Genomic DNA, 7634 nt, shown 5'->3' on the forward strand with positions numbered 1-7634 from the left:
AGTTATTGTGTGCGAGAGAGATCTCAGGAATGGTAGGGAGCATATTGTGGCGAGCTTTAACAAGAAGCAGTGAGTCCGAAATTTTGGATGAGCAAGCCAACCTTTGATATGTTGTGTCAACGTTTGTCCACATTCCTCTCCTACGACGACACAACGTTTCGACAGGCCATCCGTCCCTTTGCAGACGCGCATCGGGGTTGCTCTTGTCATTAAACGGCGGAGAAGTAGCCTAATGCCTCAGAAAATCCGATCAGCCTGTTTACTTGGCACATATCCGATTTATTTCCACATATGAATGAGGCCTGAAACCGATCTTGAAATATCTGAATGCATGTGTTTTTTTTCCCTGTTTACACTGTCATAGAACACATCCGATCTGTGTCACACATCAGCAAAAAATCTGAATTGGGTTACATTTCACTTGTAAACGAGGCCATAGAGCTGTTACACACTACATGAAAGGTGATGAAGGACATGCTAAAGTGAACAACAACAATACTAATATATATATATATATATATGTGTGTGTGTGTGTGTGTGTGTGTGTGTGTGTGTGTGTTTGTGTGTGTGTACATTGTGTGTATTCCAAAAACTTATGTTGAAACCAACTTTCCTGTTTTCAGTTTCTGAACTTACTGCATGCCAGACTGTCAACAAAGAGGAGATTGTGTTTTGCTACAAAGCATCATTGTTTTGGTGTTTGATGCAATGAGATCATCTTAAAAAACAGTTTCACACAGAGAGCCGTCTGTTGTCCCAGTCTGAGAACAATTACATAGTGTTTTACTGTAAACCCTAATGCTCAAAACAATGAATTGGTTTGAATAGGGTAAATTTAAATTAAACAAATTAGTTCAATCAAATGAACTTTTATGGGTATTTAGAGCTTTAGAGCAAATGGAGCACTTCATGTGAAATTGGTTAGGTTATAAGTTTTTTAAATATCTGAATTTCAGCCTAATAGTGATACTTCACTGAATGGCAAACTTCTCATGTGTTTTGTGTGTTTTAAAAATCCAAAATGCTGTATTTGTATTTAAATAAAACATTTCCACGCAGTATTTGGTATTTTATTTTGATACATTTCAACTGAAGTGTTTTGTGTTTTTATTTTAAATGCATTTTCATGTATTTATGCCCATATATTTATGTCTCAATAATGCCACGTTAACCTTTTTTCATGTGAAGTTGTCAGGGCGACACAAGGACTCAATATGCAGGAATAATGGGTTTTATTTTAATTACAAAAATAAAACAAAACAAAACAAGAGAGGTGAGACTTGGCACAAGGAAACATACAAGCCATGTGCACACACCAAACATGACTAAAACACAGCACATGGCCAGCAAACACAATAACAAGCCATGTGCACACACCAAACATGACTAAAACACAGCACATGGCCTGCAAACACAATCTCAAGCCATGTGCTCAAAACAAGAAACAAACATCGAGAAAATGAGAACTCATAAGGCGCGTGTTCACACAGCACATGACAACATGAAAACACACAGCCAGACACAAACACAAGCTGTGTGCATGAAAGCATGTGGCCAATGTAAACACGAAGCACATGTTCGTGAACACAACAACAGGTGACTGAACCCTGACAGAAGTGTGTTCAGTTATGCCAAACTCACAATTCTGAAGAGAAAAAAATCAAGCAGTTCAAGATGACACTATTCTGAAAGATCACATCTCATGGTGTCAGGTGCTGTGGTCAAATGTGTAAACTGCAACAAATTCAGAATTGCGTGATGTAAACATTTCTGAGAAAAAGGTCAGATTTTTTATATTGTTTATAAACAAATTCTGTGGTAGGAGGAGGGGAATATTCATAAGGCTAAAGGAGGAGGAGTTTTACAGGGGGTTTCACTTATAGCCTATAATATACTAAACAACAACAGCAGAGATGTCAGAGCTGGACATTTCCTTTTCGGCTGATCACAAGGTTATTAAAACACCATTTGTTGTAAAGAGATTTTTATTAATTACTTCATTTAAACCGGACATTTATGTTTGTATGTTTTGCATTAAAAAAAAAAAAAGAATAATTAAATGGACAAGAGAGAAAGAGAAAATGGCGAACAAAAAGGACAAAAAGTTACGATCTTCTGAACCAAAGACGCCGAGTCTAGTCAGACAAAGCAGCATTAATAGCGGCAAACCAAACTGTGAGTATTTATGATGTTTAATATCAAACTGTTTTATTTAATCATCAGCTGTGTTTCATCTGCCTCTCTGTGTCTTCATATTTCTCTATATAAACTATACTGTATAGGAAAAGCAACATTTAAATTTACACTTATGGTCATAAGTTTCAAATTGCTATTATTGTCTTCATGTCTTGTGGATTATGTAAATCTATTATGCTTAATCAGGGCAGGACTTTTTTCTTTTTAAGGAGTTATAATGATCCTTCTTATTTGGTTTAAATGATTCACATGTTGCAGATTCTGCAGGTGCATGTAAATGTATGTCCACAAGTGCATGACGCTTAAGTGACACTGATTCATGAATCAGTTCATCCAATCACACATGATACGCTGTATGAAAGTTATAAGCAGATGTTTGTGTTTTTCATTCCCAGTTTCTCACATCGCACAGAATCATTCTGGTGTTTCACTGAGCCGCAAAAGAGGTAAGACACACATATTATACAGAGAATAAACATAGTTTACTCTATGTAGAACTGATGAACAAATGTGTTGCTATATTGATCTTTGTGTGTGTTATATTTCTGAAAGTATTTTTTTCTCTTTTTAGAAAGCAGCAGTTCTTTTCATCTCACCTACAAAATATTCTTCATTTTACCTAAACTGCTTGTTTTGTGTTAATTTTCTCATTGTACTTTATCATTTAATAAATAAAAATCAGCAAGAGAGAGAAGAGTTTCGACTGTCACTGAACAATGCTGCAGGTTTCTGTTATGATGGAAGCATTATTGGAAAGACAGACATGAGCTTAACAAAAACAGTGTTTGTTTGTGAAGGCTTTGTAAGGTTGTTCCTCAGTAATGGGTACGGAAATCAAAAAGCCAATTGATAACTTCTGTGCAGCTTTTCTGATGAACGCATGAGAAATTTAGTTCAGACTTATGTCGAAATGATATCATGACACCAGTGATGGCACCAGCAGAACATTCAGCTCTAAACACAAAGAGCTGCATTTATTTGATTATCAAAAAGTGTAAAAAAATACCTCACTGTGGTTCCACCATGACTCAAAGAATGCCTTGAAATTCCAGTGGAAAATTACACTGTATGTGTTGACACTACAGATGCAAACAAATGACGTCACTTACAAAGGACCCTGGGAAGAAAACCCCTTTGGAAGGCTTTGAAAGCCCCCTTTTGCTCTGAAATTTTAGTGAAGTTCCCAAACGTAATTTCGGGAGGGGGGTGTATTTCTCGAGTCGAAGCTGCTTCTTCAAACCCCTCCCCTGCAGACAGTAAGGCAAGGCAAGGCAAGGCAAGGCAAGTTTATTTATATAGCACATTTCATACACAATGGCAATTCAAAGTGCTTTACATAGAAGAAATTAAAATAATAAAAAGAAATAAGAATAGTTAAAACAGTAAGCCAAAAACACGTGCACGGTGTCATTTTTAGCGGCATCTAGTGGTGAGTTAAGTTAGGCAATGAGGTTTCTTTACAAAGATAAATTAAGAAATAGGTTTACTTAAAGGTATAGCGGAGGATGTTTTACTTCCTGGTGGGTAACCTATACTATTGGTCTTCCTAATTGTCAATCATTCTGGTGAATCAATCAAACTTTTCAAAAAGTGGAGAGGGCGGGTCTTATCTAAAATTTGGAAAGATCCTCCGCTATACCTTTAATTATTCAGTAAAACGATGTTATTGCGAATATTATTGTTTCTTGTTCATCGTTGTTTCAGTGTTCAGCTCATTAAAGGGTAATAAAAACATAACGGTTCATTAAGGTCTTTATACACCACTGAAAACATAGTTATGTATGGGTGATTCTTAGACTATGGGCACTTTTATGTACTTTGGTCATATTTTTAAAAATACATATAATTTTGGACAAATTCCTCTTTGTTTATCAAACTAACAGTAAAACCTCCTTAAAAAACTTTTTACCTTTCTATTTTTCATACTTTTCAACCTCTTTATAGGTGTCAAAATCACTATTTTCTCTAAACCAATCCTGATTGGTGTTGCGTCATGACGTAATGTGTGACGGCATATGCAGAAGCTACAAAAGGACCCTGGCACACAACAGAGATAGCTTTCTGTTCTTCAGCAAGCGCTCTCTGTTCTTGTATGTCATATTTGGTGTTGTTTGTCACAAGTCACAAGCATTTATATAAATATGGCGAGTAAAAGCAGTTACAGGAGGTGTGTGCATCCCTGCCCACGTTATATCACGGGTGGGGACACACACCAACTACACTGTTTGGGAGCGCAGCACGCGCGGGTAGCTCTCGAGGAGGCTGCTTGCGAGGATTGTGAAAAATTAACAATCCGTGTGCTGCGCTCCCAAACAGTGTAATCAGTGAAAATGGCCGTCTGGCCATTTTCGATGATGATGGCCAGGCTCACGAGCCTCGTGGTGCGGGACCCGCGTTCGCTGAGGCGGGGCGGCAACGCTCTTCATGGGGCTTGCAGATGGATCTGGCGGGGGATCCCGAGACTGCCGAGGCACGCTCTCGTGATTGATCCGCCAGTTCCGATGCTCTTCCGCACGAGTGGAGAGCCCGATGCTTGAGCTGTCTGCTTCCGAGAAAGTAGAAGTGCTCAGCATCGAAGGCGGGGATTTTAGGGATGACTCACCACCCCATGTCCCCGCATATGAGGAGCTGGTGGAGGTTGTCTCTCGTGCTGTGGCCCGTCTTAATATCAGCTGGCCACATGAGAGGCAGGAAGCGCTAGTAAAAAGCAAGTTGGACGAGTGCTTCCTGCAGCATAGAGAGAAACCTCGCCATCGGGGTTTACCGTTCTTTCCCGATTTGCATAATGAGTTGTGTAAATCGTGGAAAAATCCACACTCATCTCGCGTGTCCAACCCCCCTGTTTTGAACTACAGTAACATCTTGGGGGCGCGAGAGAACGGTTATGGGATGATGCCTCGGGTGGAACAGCCGCTTGCCACCTATTTAGCCCCCGAGTCTGCATCATCCCTAAAAACCCCGGTGCTGCCAACTAAACCGTGTTTTGAAACATCATCGTTGGTGGGCAGGGCTTATATGGCTGAGGGTTGGGCTGGTGCTAGTCTGCATACAATAGCAGTACTACAAGCGTACCAGGCTGACCTTCTCAAAGATATAGATGAGGGTGAGGGACCAACTCCGGAAGACATTGTGTAGTTGAAGAAGGCTGCAGACTTGTCTCTCTGAGTCACCAAGGAAACGGCCCGTGCAATCGGCCGTTCCATGGTGGCAATGGTGGTCTCGGAGAGACATCTGTGGTTAAATCTGTCGGGCATCAAGGAGAAAGACAGGGCTTTCCTCCTTGATGCCCCGATTTCGCCTTCTGGCCTGTTCGGCGACTCGGTTAACATCGTCATCGACAGGTTTCAGGAGGCGAAGAAACAGTCTGCAGCCTTCAGACAATATCTCCCTTGCCGCTCAAAATCAAAGAAGCCTGCCCCCAGTGGGCAGCCGCAGTCATCCACCAGCTCCTCCGCCTACAGACAGGTGCAAAAAGAGAGCGTCGCTTCTAAAGCCCCCCCTCAAGCAGCCTGGGGACATAGACGACGCTCTCAGCCGAAGCCTCAGCCTAAGCAGGGCGACCTGAGGGCCGTCCTGAAGGCGAAAAAGGCTTCGACAAAGAGGTCCTAGCCAGACTAGGTCCTCTGCGGGCGGCCCCACCCGTGGGGAAGCGATCGAGGTCGCCTCCTCCGCGGAGCCCGCAGGAAATCGATGTCGACTTCCCACCGTCAAGTGCGCTTCGGGACACATCGGTTTCCAGCGAACACGCCCTGCACTGTCCACCCCACAGGCTTGCGGCCAGGCAGCACTCACGTCCGCACATCGAGAATCGTTTTCGGTCGAACCCTGCCGGAGATCCGCTTCAGGGGGCCAAGAACGAATCCCGATTAAAACCCGATGCCAGCCTCGAGAGGCTGGTTCCCTTAGTAGAGTATTTCAATGCATGGAAAAATCTCACGAATATTTCTCCTTGGGCTCTGCACACCATTCAAAAGGGGTACAGACTACAGTTCGGTTCCCGCCCACCAAAGTTCAACGGGGTGATCCTGGCCCAGTCACAAGAGCTGGCAGTTCGGCATCGAGATGTCGTCCTTGCCCACATCCAGAGCCTGGGGTTGAGACTCAACACGAAAAAGAGCGTGTTGGCACCAGCCCAGAGAACCACGTTCCTTGGAGTGGTGTGGGATTCGGTCACGATGCGGGCACAATTGTCTCCTGCATGGATCGAATCCATCCTGGCCACGGTGACCAGGATAAAGCTAGGCCAGGCCATCACTGTAAAACATTTTCAGAGAGTGTTAGGTCTCATGGCAGCAGCATCCAACATCATTCCATTCGGTCTCCTGCACATGAGGCCCCTGCAGTGGTGGTTGAAAACCAAGGGGTTCTCCCCGAGGGGAAACCCATTTCGCATGATCATGGTTACGCGCAGATACCTTCGTTCCCTATCTATGTGGAAGAAAGCTTGGTTTCTGTCCCAAGGTCCCGTGCTGGGAGCGTCATGACGCCGGAAAGCCGTTTCGACAGACGCCTCCCTCACAGGCTGGGGCGCGGTCATTGACGGCCACTTTACGAGAGGTCTATGGCAGGACCATCATTCCTCCTGGCATATAAACTGCCTGGAAATGTTGGCGGTGTCCCGAGCTCTGAGGAGCTTCCTGCCGGATCTCAAGGGTCATCACGTCCTTGTGAGGACGGACAATATGTCGGTGGTGGCCTATATAAACCATCAAGGGGGTCTGAGGTCTCGCCCTCTATGCAGATTGGCGCATCAGATCCTCCTGTGGTCCCAATGAAAATTGTTGTCTCTCAGAGCAACATACATCCCAGGGAATCAGAATCAGGGAGCAGACATCCTGTCGAGGCAGGGGCTGAGGCCCGGGGAATGGAGACTCCATCCCGAGGTGGTGGAGTTAATATGTCAGAGGTTCGGCCCAGTTGAAGTGGATCTATTCGCGTCTCGAGAGACGACTCACTGTCCACTGTGGTTCTCCCTCACACATCCAGCCCCGCTGGGGTTGGATGCCATGGTACAGACGTGGCCGAGGCTGCGTCTGTATGCATTTCCCCCGATCGCTCTGCTCCCGGGAGTTCTAGAGAGGGTTCGTTGCGACGGGATCAGTCTATTATTGGTAGCCCCATTGTGGCCGGCCCGAGTATGGTTCTCAGACATAATATTTACTCCTGGACGGCCCTCCATGGGAGCTTCCCATCAGGAGGGACCTGCTGACTCAGGCAGAGGGCTCAATATTTCACCCTCGGCCCGAACTATGGAAACTGTGGGTCTGGCCCCTGAGGGGGCACAGTACCGAGAGGCCGGCCTGTCAGCTGGAGTAGTGGAGACCATATTCAGCTCTAGAGCTCCCTCCACGAGGAAATTGTATGGCCTAAAATGGAATGTTTTCACCATATGGTGCAGAGAGCGTGAGGTGGACCCAGTTAACTGCCCGGTGGCTTCA

The 7634-nt window shown here is 44.5% G+C and overlaps 1 long non-coding RNA gene across 1 annotated transcript; it reads left to right on the top strand.

The window, feature by feature from the left end:
- The first annotated feature begins 1880 nt into the window (after positions 1-1880).
- On the top strand, positions 1881-2881 carry LOC311277511. The gene is made up of 4 exons (XR_014625274.1): positions 1881-1952; positions 2051-2175; positions 2592-2642; positions 2768-2881. It is a non-coding gene; the product is annotated as an uncharacterized lncRNA (long non-coding RNA).
- The last annotated feature ends 4753 nt before the right edge of the window (positions 2882-7634 follow it).

This window comes from Rutilus rutilus, assembly GCF_951802725.1.
Source record: "Rutilus rutilus genome assembly, chromosome: 18".
Taxonomy (NCBI): Eukaryota; Metazoa; Chordata; class Actinopteri; order Cypriniformes; family Leuciscidae; genus Rutilus; species Rutilus rutilus.